We start from the raw sequence: 11,433 nt of genomic DNA on the forward strand, positions 1-11,433 counted from the left end.
AAAGAAATTCTGTGAAAAATCCCTAAAATAACAGTGTTTTTCTCTATCACGCTCCTCAGGATATACTCGAAAAGCAATGAACAAATGGAGGAAAAGAAACTTTTGCTTACAAGCCGTCAACGAATACACCAATTGATTGACCTGATACCAAAAGCGTTTCGGCAACCAACAACATAACCAAACAATGATGACAGCAACAACCCGGTAAGTAAATGGGTTGGAGTGAATGAATGAATTGCATAAATTCCTCTACGGAATCTTGGCAAACTCGTCGCGGACACGGGGAAGGTCTTCGGAAGCGATATAAATCAAAACAATGGTTGCCTCTACTAAGAATTTCCGCCGCTGGAGGTTAATGTATCTGCCAATTTAATCATGTGGCTAGAATCATCTGGGATAGAATCCAAAAGGTGTACAAACCCCAAAGATTCCGTGCGGGCAGTGGTGAAGGTTTTTTGCAAATGTGGTTCCACCATGAAGCTTCCTCATTCCAAGATTTCTAACAACGATTTGTATCCCAACTTTATATCTGAAGAAATCCGCAGGTACTTCGTGACCCACGCAAGAAGATCTTTGGCCGTATTCGTCGTATCAATCCAATGTTAATTAAATTGGCTAAAAACCACTTTCCTGTTGTTGCCAGCAAAGCTGCTGCCAACCGCGCTAAAATGTTGCAGAAGGTCTTTGAATCTAGAAAGAAGTTACCCGCTACCCCCCAAGAAGATGTAAACTTTTGAAATCTTATTAACTTTGTTAGAATATATTTTTTAAAGCAGCAAAATGTAAGATTCTGTATAAAATTTAACTAACTAAAGTTTTACATATTTCTTAAGAAACCGACATCTATGTATGTATGTTTTATCTTTAAAAAATAAAACCTTTCCAAGGGAAAATACGATATTGTAGTCATGATTGTAAAAGCTAGATCTTGTGGAGTCATTTTAATTGTTGTCTTGCCAAACAGCCATTTTAGGTTGTCACCGCAGGATTTTTTTCAGTTGTTGCACATGCTACCTCAGTTTTCTACCTGTTGATTATTTAGTGTGTATTATGCGTTTCAAATGCGCATCAGTGACGCTGTGGATTTCAATACTTCGCATTAATTCTGTATCACTGCGATATCGAATAGGATGCTTGACACTAATTCTTTCAATTATTGTGACCAACAGCTATTTATATTTGTCGCAATAGGATTTTTAAGGCTTGAACAAAAATGTACGTCTGAAAGCATGGACTTGATCACGAAACACATCATACCTCTGTAAACAGGACCACACGGAATTTATAAACGTTTCTCGAACACCCCTTAAGCGAAAACTTTGTGTGGAGGTACTCAAAGGACTGCCTCGATATAGTCCATCCTTAATCTATGTCTGGAAAAAATATTGCGAGGATTAATTTTTGACAAAATCTGTTGATGCGGTCGTAAGTTATTGTACGCACCATTTTAGCGAAAAATCTTTCATCTTTTATAGGGGAAGAAGTAAACATTTCCCCCATTCTCGAAATTGATTAAACATTTGAAAAAATATGACGAAAACCGCTATTTGGACCACATCAGCAGATCCGTTCGATATTTATTCTTCAGACGGGCGGACAGACAAGACATAACCGACTGCAAATGGTCTGAAAATTTTAAATTTAAATATTTTAAATTAAATTGTTTTCAGATTTGAAATGTAAACAAACCTGACGTATGTATGTTTTAACATATACATACAAAGTTTGTCAAACTCTTGTTGGCAATGAAGGGACGGCAGAGCGAATACAACTCTGTGAGCTCTAAGCGTGAGCTTACCTTGTATCATGATTTAAGGTATATTTTATGTGTTTTCGGTTCAAATTTTCGTGAAAACAAGGAACAAATATGAAGGAAATTTTGTTTATGTTTCTGTTAATTACGAATGGTGTCGTGGAAACGGGTTAATTCGTGTACGTCGTTCGACAGGCGAACAACGTAATTCAAACGCTCGTGTGAACATGACATTACAGTTAGTCCATATTTATGGACTTAAGTCCAATTTACATATGCATATTAAATGATTTCGTTTTACGAAATCCTAGAATCAAATGAAGTGTATTTACATCTGTTTTTTGCGTCATTTGCTTACGCACACAATCGCACATACACACTTATACAATAACACAAACACACGCACACAATATATTTATTCAGAAAAATAGGAATTTCACAACACAAATGTGTATCAAATAACTTAAATTAATTCCAAAAACAAAAAACATAATTTTTGCAAGTTTTTTAACCATTTATTTTTACTTTTGTCATCGTTTAGTATTTTTGTTTTTCTACAACACACACAAACAAACAAAGACATCATAAAACAGTTGCATTTTTTGGTAGTTTATGACTAAAAAGCAGGGTTGCGTATAATAGTATGGTGTTTTCGTGCGTTGTTTAGAATAAATGACGTAGCTATCGTCATTTATTTTTGTATGGTAAATGAGGCAAAATGTTGCCTGTTTTAGCAAATAAATGACGAAAAAGTTGCAAATGTAAATTGTACATTATTTGAAAAATGTAAATAATAGAGTTATGACTTTTTTACAACCTCACATCCCTGTGTCATGTTTTGATGAGCTTTTGCATAGATTAGATAAAATCTTAATTATAAGGTGAGTTAGTCCATATTTATGGACTTATTTGAAAAATGTAAATAATAGGGTTACGACTTTTTTACAACTTCACATCCCTGTGTCATGTTTTAATGAGCTTTTGCATAAGATTAGATAAAATCTTAATTAGAAGGTGATTCGATTGAAAAAGCTCATGCACAAAAAAGCTTTTAAAGATTTTATAGATGAGCTTTTTGGAAAAAAATTTGGAGCCACACGACATATCCAGAATGACATAAGCTTTTGTTTCTCACGAATTTTATTGTCATATTATATATATATATATATATATATATATATATATATATATATATATATATATATATATATAATTTTATATCATATACATGGTACAATAATACAGGTAGCATTATCAAGCCAGCTGATGGTAACATAATGGGTCAATTGCATTGAATTGATGTCAAATTTTGACATCTTATGTTACCAACAATTGCCGATGCGGCTACCTGTGTATTTGTACCATGTATATAGCTTTATTCCATAGCTCTGTTCCAGAACTAAAAAGTTTTTAAAATTTTTACCACTTTTACAAATTTTGCGTTCCCGTACACAAAATTTATATGAAAATCGTTTACGACTTTTACCACTTTATTGAAAGTGGTTTGTGCGGGACCTTTTTCAATATTTAAATGGAATAAAAATTATTTTAGTCATTAATAGGCAAAATTTTACTTATTCGTCCAACAGGAAAAAAAGTTTGGAGCAAATTTTTAACAGGCAAAAGTTCATTTACTCTCGCTATAGGAAATCATTTTTGAGAAAAAAGGTCAAAAAGTCATAACCCTAGTAATAAACGACACGTGAACATATGGTCTGTTCATTTACTTTGAAAAATGGTAACAGTGGCAAAAAATGGTAAAAGTGGTGAGCTGCTATCATATAAATTGTATGCTTTTTTAAGTAAGGGAACAATTTGCGGGTAAAAAGTGGTAAAAACGGGTAACCTCTGGCACGTAAAGGAACACGACTATAGTTGCCAATATTGCATGGTACAAATACACAGGTAGCCGCATCGGCAATTGTTGGTAACATAAGATGTCAAAATTTGGCATCAATTCGATGCAATTGACACATTATGTTACCATCAGCTGGCTTGATAATGCTACCTGTATTATTGTACCATGCAATATTGGTACAGACTAGAGTTGTACAATCTAGTTCATTTGAAAGATCTAGTTCAATAGTTCAGCTCTTTTAACTGAACTAGTTCAGTAATCTAGTTCATAGTTCACTATCTAGTTCAATCATTCGGATCAGAATCGTTCACTGGCTCTTAATCGTTTGTTGGATGAAAACGCATACATACATACACCAAATAGAAACAAACAATAGAATAATATAATTTAACTACTCCAGAACAAAAATATTACATTTGCATAGCTTCATTCCACTCATAAAGAAAGATTAAGTTGGTATAAATTTAAGAAAATACGTCCTTCATTTAGTTGGCCTGCAAAAAATGTTATGCTTTGTGTGTGTTTCTTTTATTTGTTCCTTTTTCTACCGAAAACAAGGCACATTCAATAGGTAATGGATTCGGCTTATTGGAATATGTTATGTTTTTGTAGAAATCTTAATTTTCGAACATCTATTCCATGTACCTTGATCCAAAACGTAAACAAACTGATCACATAACGAAGGCATCACTTAACACAGACGATTGTCTCAGCATACATCAATCCAAACGAAACATTTTCAGTTGGCGATATCTCAGATCTCTTTTGTAATATCGGGCTGCTCTTCATCCCTTCTATCTCAGGCTAGTAGTCACACACTAGACGACTTATATGGCAGTGACCACTTTCCCACAATTACCAATATAGTATTGGGTACGCCATTAATAAAATCAAAACCATTTAACAAATATAATATAAAAAGGGAAATTTTGACTCTTACAAGATTGATGTCGATAAGGAATTGGATAATAAAGTCTTCATGGTAACACAAATAAAGTTAATGCTTGGCCTGTTCCCGTACTTTTTTAAAGTGGTGTAAGTCGTAAAAGTTGTAAAAGTCGTAAACGATTTTCATATAAATTTTGTGTACGGGAACGCAAAATGTGTAAAAGTGGTAAAAATTGTAAAAACTTTTTAGTTCTGGAACAGAGCTGCTATCTTTACAAAAGCTATTCACATAGCTTGTAAAAAGAACATTCCAATGTCTAAATTTTTACCAAGGAAGACAGTCCCTTGGTGGAATAAAGAATTGGATACTCTACGCAAACACAAGATGCGTTGCTATCGTAAATTTAGAAAAGCTCCCTCTGCGGAGAATTTAAAATCATACAAAAAATCCAATGCCAAATTTAGGTATGAATCCAAAAAGGCAAAAGCATTATGCTTCTACAACTTTACCAAAACCATAAGCCGCGATATTTCCCTAAATTTTGTATGGCAAAAAATAAATAGATTAACCAAAAAATGTGACCATCATTTATTTACATCCATGGTAGAATAATAAAAGGTAACCTCATTTCAAAAAAACGAAGATACATCTCTGGATTTCTCTGTAAGTTAGCCTGTCTATAATAAATCCTGCAATTGAAACTATCCAACCCTGCATGACAGGCCAAAACAAAAACAAACTATTGTTTATTTACATTTATTTAATAAGAACATATTATTTGAAGTGGCAAGTTAAAAATCGCATTTTCTGTGTGGATACTATTAATATTCAGTATTCAGTGTTTTATTTTTTATTGCAGGGATACAGATGACTGGTCTGGTGCTGACATTAAATTTCAAGTAATATGTACATTGCTATATCTATTGGCTTTCCGCCAAGAGGAATGTCCAAGTGAATAATGTACATATTTAAAATTGGGGAGACTTCCTCAGCTTCTAGGCTAACGAGGGCATATTATCATTAATTCGATCAAAAATGTGTCATATAGAAATGATGGCTTTGGCCCTCAAGAATGTTTGGACGAAATCCATTTCAGAAAATTTGGAGTCGAGGCGTGGCCGTCTGTATGTCTTGCTGGCTGGTGCTCACGATTACTCTCGAACGGAGCAACCGATTCGGTTCAAATATTGGATATCGTAATATATTGTCCAAAATTAGTTTAAGTTGGACTTATCGATCCAATCCTCCCATAAAAAAGTTCAAAATTTTTTGCAAAAGTTTGCGCACGATAACTCTTATGTTTTTATTTGTCATAATATAAAAATAAGAAATTAAACATTTCTTTCCCATTTTGTCTTTTTAATGTTGGTTTACTATAGGACAAATTGATGGAAGTGAGAAATTTCCACGAATGTATTACTAGCTTGAGGGTTGGTAACATGCCAAATCACTTGACCCATGTGTGAATAGAACATTTGGCATTGAACATTTGCTGGGTATCGGCCAACTCCCTCGGGAAGCTCCCACACAATATTTCTACATATTAAGGACACGTCTTGAATCTTTCGTGGGTTCTCCACGAGCTCCTGTAACAACGAATGAAACGCTTTTAAAAATCTTTACCGCCACTAACTAAAATGACTAAGATAACTTACGAGAAAAATTTACAACGATATAATGTTTTTAATGGCAAGTCCAGGCTTCCTGACATAATTGTCCAAAATCTCCGGTGGGCACGATAGCTATCGAAATGAGTGACAGACATTGGTCCAACCTTTGCATATCGTAATATTTGTCACAAACTTAAATCGTTTTAACGGACAACTGCTACCATCCATTCCAAGGCCACTTCGCGGATCGTGTTGACAATTTGTATTATCACTCTTTACGTGCTCCTTCAAATTTAAAACGTCAATTCCCTCCAACGTCGTTCCTTATTATTTAATTTTATTCTTATTGAAAATATTTAATTTTGGATTTGAAACATAACTGTCAAATATGTGTGTATCTATGTATGTGTATGTAATGATAAACAAATACATAGAAAATTATTGTCAAATCCGTTTTGACAATGAAATGTTGTCAAAGGTTCAATTTAGAAAAAATTGTAATCATATGATTGCATAAGGTTACCTTTTTTAATTGTACCATGATTTACATCTATGGAGTCCAATGGTGTTTATTTAAACGATCCTGTTGAAATCGGTAATCATTTTGGTAATAAATGGTCAACTGAATCATCCAACAACAACTTCTCCAATGACTTTTGTTCCGCCAAATTAAGAATTCCATCAAGATTTTCTAATAATGCTTCGAACAAACAAGCATCTACTATCGAATAACAAATTTCAGTTTCCGAACTTTTACTGGCGATGAAAAAGGTCGAAGGGAATACGCCGGGACGCGACAATATATCGTATGCGATGTTATTAAACTTATCTGATAAGAGCAAACAAAAACTGTTTTCTTTTTACAACGAAATTTTTGAAACTGGCATAATTCCTCACTCGTGGAAGGCAGCGACAATTGTCCCAATACCTAAACCAAACAAAACAAAAACGGATTTCTCCTCGTATCGCCCAATATCTCTGCTATCTTGTGTATCAAAACTGTTAGAACGCATAATTGCCAATCGATTATCATGGTTCCTAAGTGCGCGCAAACTAATTGCAATCAACCAAGTCGCTTACAAATCTTCGCAGGGATGCACAGACGTACTTCTACACATTCTTATGCATCCAAAGCCATTTCTACAAAAAACCATGCAAGCGTATTATCAATAGATTTTGAAAAAGCATAGGAATGCATGTTATCCTAGAATCCTTAGTATCCTGGGGCGTTGGCTACAAAACCTTAAACTTTATAAAATCATTTTTAACAGGTCGCCATTTTCGAGTCAGAATTAATAATTTCTACTCAGAGCAATACTCTATAGATAATGGCATCCCACAAGGATCCCCACTTTCTGTGATGCTTTTTCAAGTAGCATTTAACCAAATAACGACATGTTGAACTAGATTGTGAATCGTTCGTTCGTTGATCGTACGGTCACCGACTCTGATTATACTTCCGTGCGGAGTTGTTTTTCTTCACTTTTTTTTCTCCTATCGGACGCCTCCCCAGGTGGTGGATAGGGGAATGCTCGTCAGCAAAAATAAAATATGCGGGGCGAACCAAAAAAAAAGGGGAAAAGGCAGTGTCTGTCCCACATTGGGCGACTGCAAACAGCGTCTGTACTCCAGTGGAGCGGCTGAATACGGAGACGGTAAACTCCAAACCCTTTAGAAGGCAACGGGAAACCACTAAAGTAATATCCCATGAAAATCATACAATGAAAATGGAAACACAAAATAACAATCGGCCCTCAGTCTCCGGCCAAACGAGGGTGCTAAGAATCCCCGGAGGTAAACTTAACATCGGAACATGGAATGTTCGAAGTCTTTATGAGCTTGGAAAATTGGATAACACCATAAGCGGGATGAAACGGCTGCAAATAGATATATTGGGTATAAGTGAGACATGGTGGACTGAAAGCTCAGAGTTCTTCTCTGAAAATACAAAGGTTTATCACTCAGGCAATGTTGACGGAATCCACAGAAAGGGCGTTGCTATCTTAGTTAAACGTAACATTGCACCCAGTGTGACAGGATACTTCCCGATTTCGGATAGGGTGATGATGATCAAAATAGCCGGAAAACCGGTTAACTTGAACGTAATACAAGTTTATGCACCCACATGTGATGGCGACAATGAGGAAGTAGAACAATTTTACCGTGATGTGGAAAAAGTATTGACAATGACAAAACCCCATGATATCACAATAATACAGGGGGATTTTAATGCGAAAGTTGGGAAGGAAGAAACAACTGATGTTACAGGTAAATTTGGATTAGGCCAACGTAACGAAAGAGGAGAAAGGCTAATCCAATTTTGCCAAGAACATAAGTTTAAAATTAGTAACACTATGTTTAGTCTCCATCCGAGACGATTATATACTTGGAAGTCGCCACAAGACAACAATAATAACATAGTCAGAAATCAAATTGACTACATATTAATAAATAAGCGATATTCCTCGTGTGTGAGTAGATGTTCCACATATCCCGGTGCTGACGTTCCCTCAGATCACATCCTTCTAATTTGTAAAATACGTTTAAAACTGGCGATAACACGCAAGAGAAATCCCCAGAAGAAAATCAATTTTGAAAGGCTTAGAGACCCTTCTACGTGGCAAACAATGAAAAATCAAATAAACGACAATCTAAACATCGTTGGAAATAACATTGAACAGCAATGGAACAGTTTAAAAGAATCCATCAACAACGTGTCAAAAGTTGTATTAGGTACAACAACAACTAGACGTAAGAAGAACGACTGGATAACTGAAGAAATACGGGCACTTCGCGAAGAACGAAGCAAATATAAAAATATTAACTTTGAAAAATATTGGGAATTGAATCAAGAAATCAAAACCGCAACCCGTGCCGCAAAAAATGCACAATAAACAAGGAATGCCAGGAAATTGAAAGATTACAACTACTTCACGACGATTTCAATCTCCACAAAAAATGAAAGAGGCATCCGGTATTTACACAAAAAGAACGTCCACATTTATTTGCGATGATAATAACGTAGCCCACTACGAAAGTCAGGATAAGAAAAAAGTATGGGAAATATATATCAGAACTTTATTCACAGACGAAAGTCGAACTCAGCTCCTAAACAATACTCACCAAATCGGCTTACCAGAAAGACTAATCAATGAGGAAGAATTAGAATCGATAATAAAATCTATGAAAGACAAAAAGACACCGGGCCCTGATGATATACCTGTCGAAATACTCAAACTAATAGAAGGCAACAATAAACAACTGTTATTGAAGTTGTTTAACCAAATTTATGTTACAGGGGAATATCCGCAAGATTGGCTCCAATCAACGTTTATACCAATACCCAAGAAATATAATGCGAAGGCGTGTGGTGACTTCAGATTAATTAGTTTAATGAGTCATGCCCTGAAAATATTTCTAAAAATAATACATAGAAGAATATACCCAATATGTGAGGCACATATGGGCCAGACGCAATTTGGATTCAATGAAGGCATGGGAACTCGTGAAGCATTACTTGGACTGAACGTATTAATACAAAAATGTCGCGAAGTTCAAAAGGACGTATTTCTTTGCTTCGTGGATTATGAGAAGGCGTTTGATACGGTGAAGCATGACAAACTGATGAATATCTTGACTTCTATTGGGCTGGACGAATGGGATATAAGATGCATCAAAAATTTATATTGGAATCAGTTATCAAATATTAAAGTGGATGATGAGACAACTGACAATGTTCAAATTTCAAAGGGAGTAAGACAAGGATGCGTTCTGTCTCCACTTTTATTCAATATATATTCAGAACAAATATTTGCAGAATCCATAGCTAAAAAGAACATAGGTATTGCTGTAAACAACACGCTTATTAATAACATTCGTTACGCCGACGATACAACATTATTAGCAAGTAGTTTTGCGGGGCTACAACGATTACTGGATGCACTCACGAAAACAAGTGAGGAATATGGACTACGTGTTAACATAAAAAAGACCAAATTTATGATTGTAAGCAGAAAGAATGTGGAAACAAATGCACCTATGTTAATAAATAATACGGAAATAGAAAGAGTAAAAACATTTAAATACCTTGGTGTCCAGATAAACGATGAGTGGGATATGTCAAAAGAAATAAAGTGCAGAATTGAAATGGCACGAAATTCATTTTTTAAATACAAAAAAACGCTTACCAGTCACGATATAAGCTTACCAACAAAAATGCGTTTTGTTAAATGTTACATATGGCCAGTACTACTATATTCAGCCGAAACCTGGACCATAAAGGCATCAGATCAAAAAAGAGTAAATTCGCTTGAAATGTGGATATATCGTCGCATTTTAAAAATTCGCTGGACAGATCGTGTCTCAAACGAGGAAGTGCTTAGACGCATGAATGCCGAACTCCAAGTTGCACGTACGATAAAGACCAGAAAAACATCCTATCTGGGTCATGTAATGAGAAATGAAAAATATAAGCTTCTCCAAACCATTATTCAATCTAATATCGAAGGAAAAAGACCCAGAGGAAGGAAAGAAACAACATGGATAAATAACATTAAAGAATGGACGGGTCTGCAAGAAGAACGAAGTCTTCTGAATGCCGCCAGAAACCGAACCCAGCAAAAAGTTTGCATCCACGGAAGCAGTGAAATCACTGGTGCAAGTGTCACGAAGTGCTTCTTTTTCTATGAATTCCTCAGTGAATTTTACAAGGGAGCGCGCAGAAAGGAAGCACTCCATTTTGCTTCCGCAGCACGCAGTTAGGAAGCACTCCATTTTGCTTCCGCAGCACGCAGCTAGGAAGCACTCCATTTTTACAATTTTTACCACTTTTACGAGTTTTGCGTTCCCGTACACAAAATTTGTATGAAAATCGTTTACGACTTTTACCACTTTGTAAAGTACGGGAACAGGCCATTAATAAGACATTTTAATTTTATTCTTATAGGCCGTTTATATATAACAAGGTTAACCCAGTGGGTCTGGGTTTCAAATGTCATTTCCATTGTATATACTTCAAACAAATCCTCATAAAGAAGGTTAACCCTGCAAAAAACTATAATATAAACGCCATATTACTTTAATTTCATTTGTTGAATGAAAATTGAACTTTTTATCGTTTATACATAAAAGTGCTTGTTGGATGTAATCCAAATGTGAGGAAAAGGATTGCCTTTTTCATTAGTCCACTGGAAGCGCATCCATGCATGTAATGAAATCCTCACTCCAACTTGCACCACTTCCATTTTTTTTTGCTGGGAAGCCTTTTGATAATTGAATAAAAAATGTCATTTAATTGTATAATAATATAAACAATTAGTTAAGT

This window comes from Musca autumnalis, unplaced genomic scaffold, assembly GCF_047663935.1.
Source record: "Musca autumnalis isolate F117 unplaced genomic scaffold, ASM4766393v1 scaffold_1, whole genome shotgun sequence".
In the NCBI taxonomy this organism is placed as follows: Eukaryota; Metazoa; Arthropoda; class Insecta; order Diptera; family Muscidae; genus Musca; species Musca autumnalis.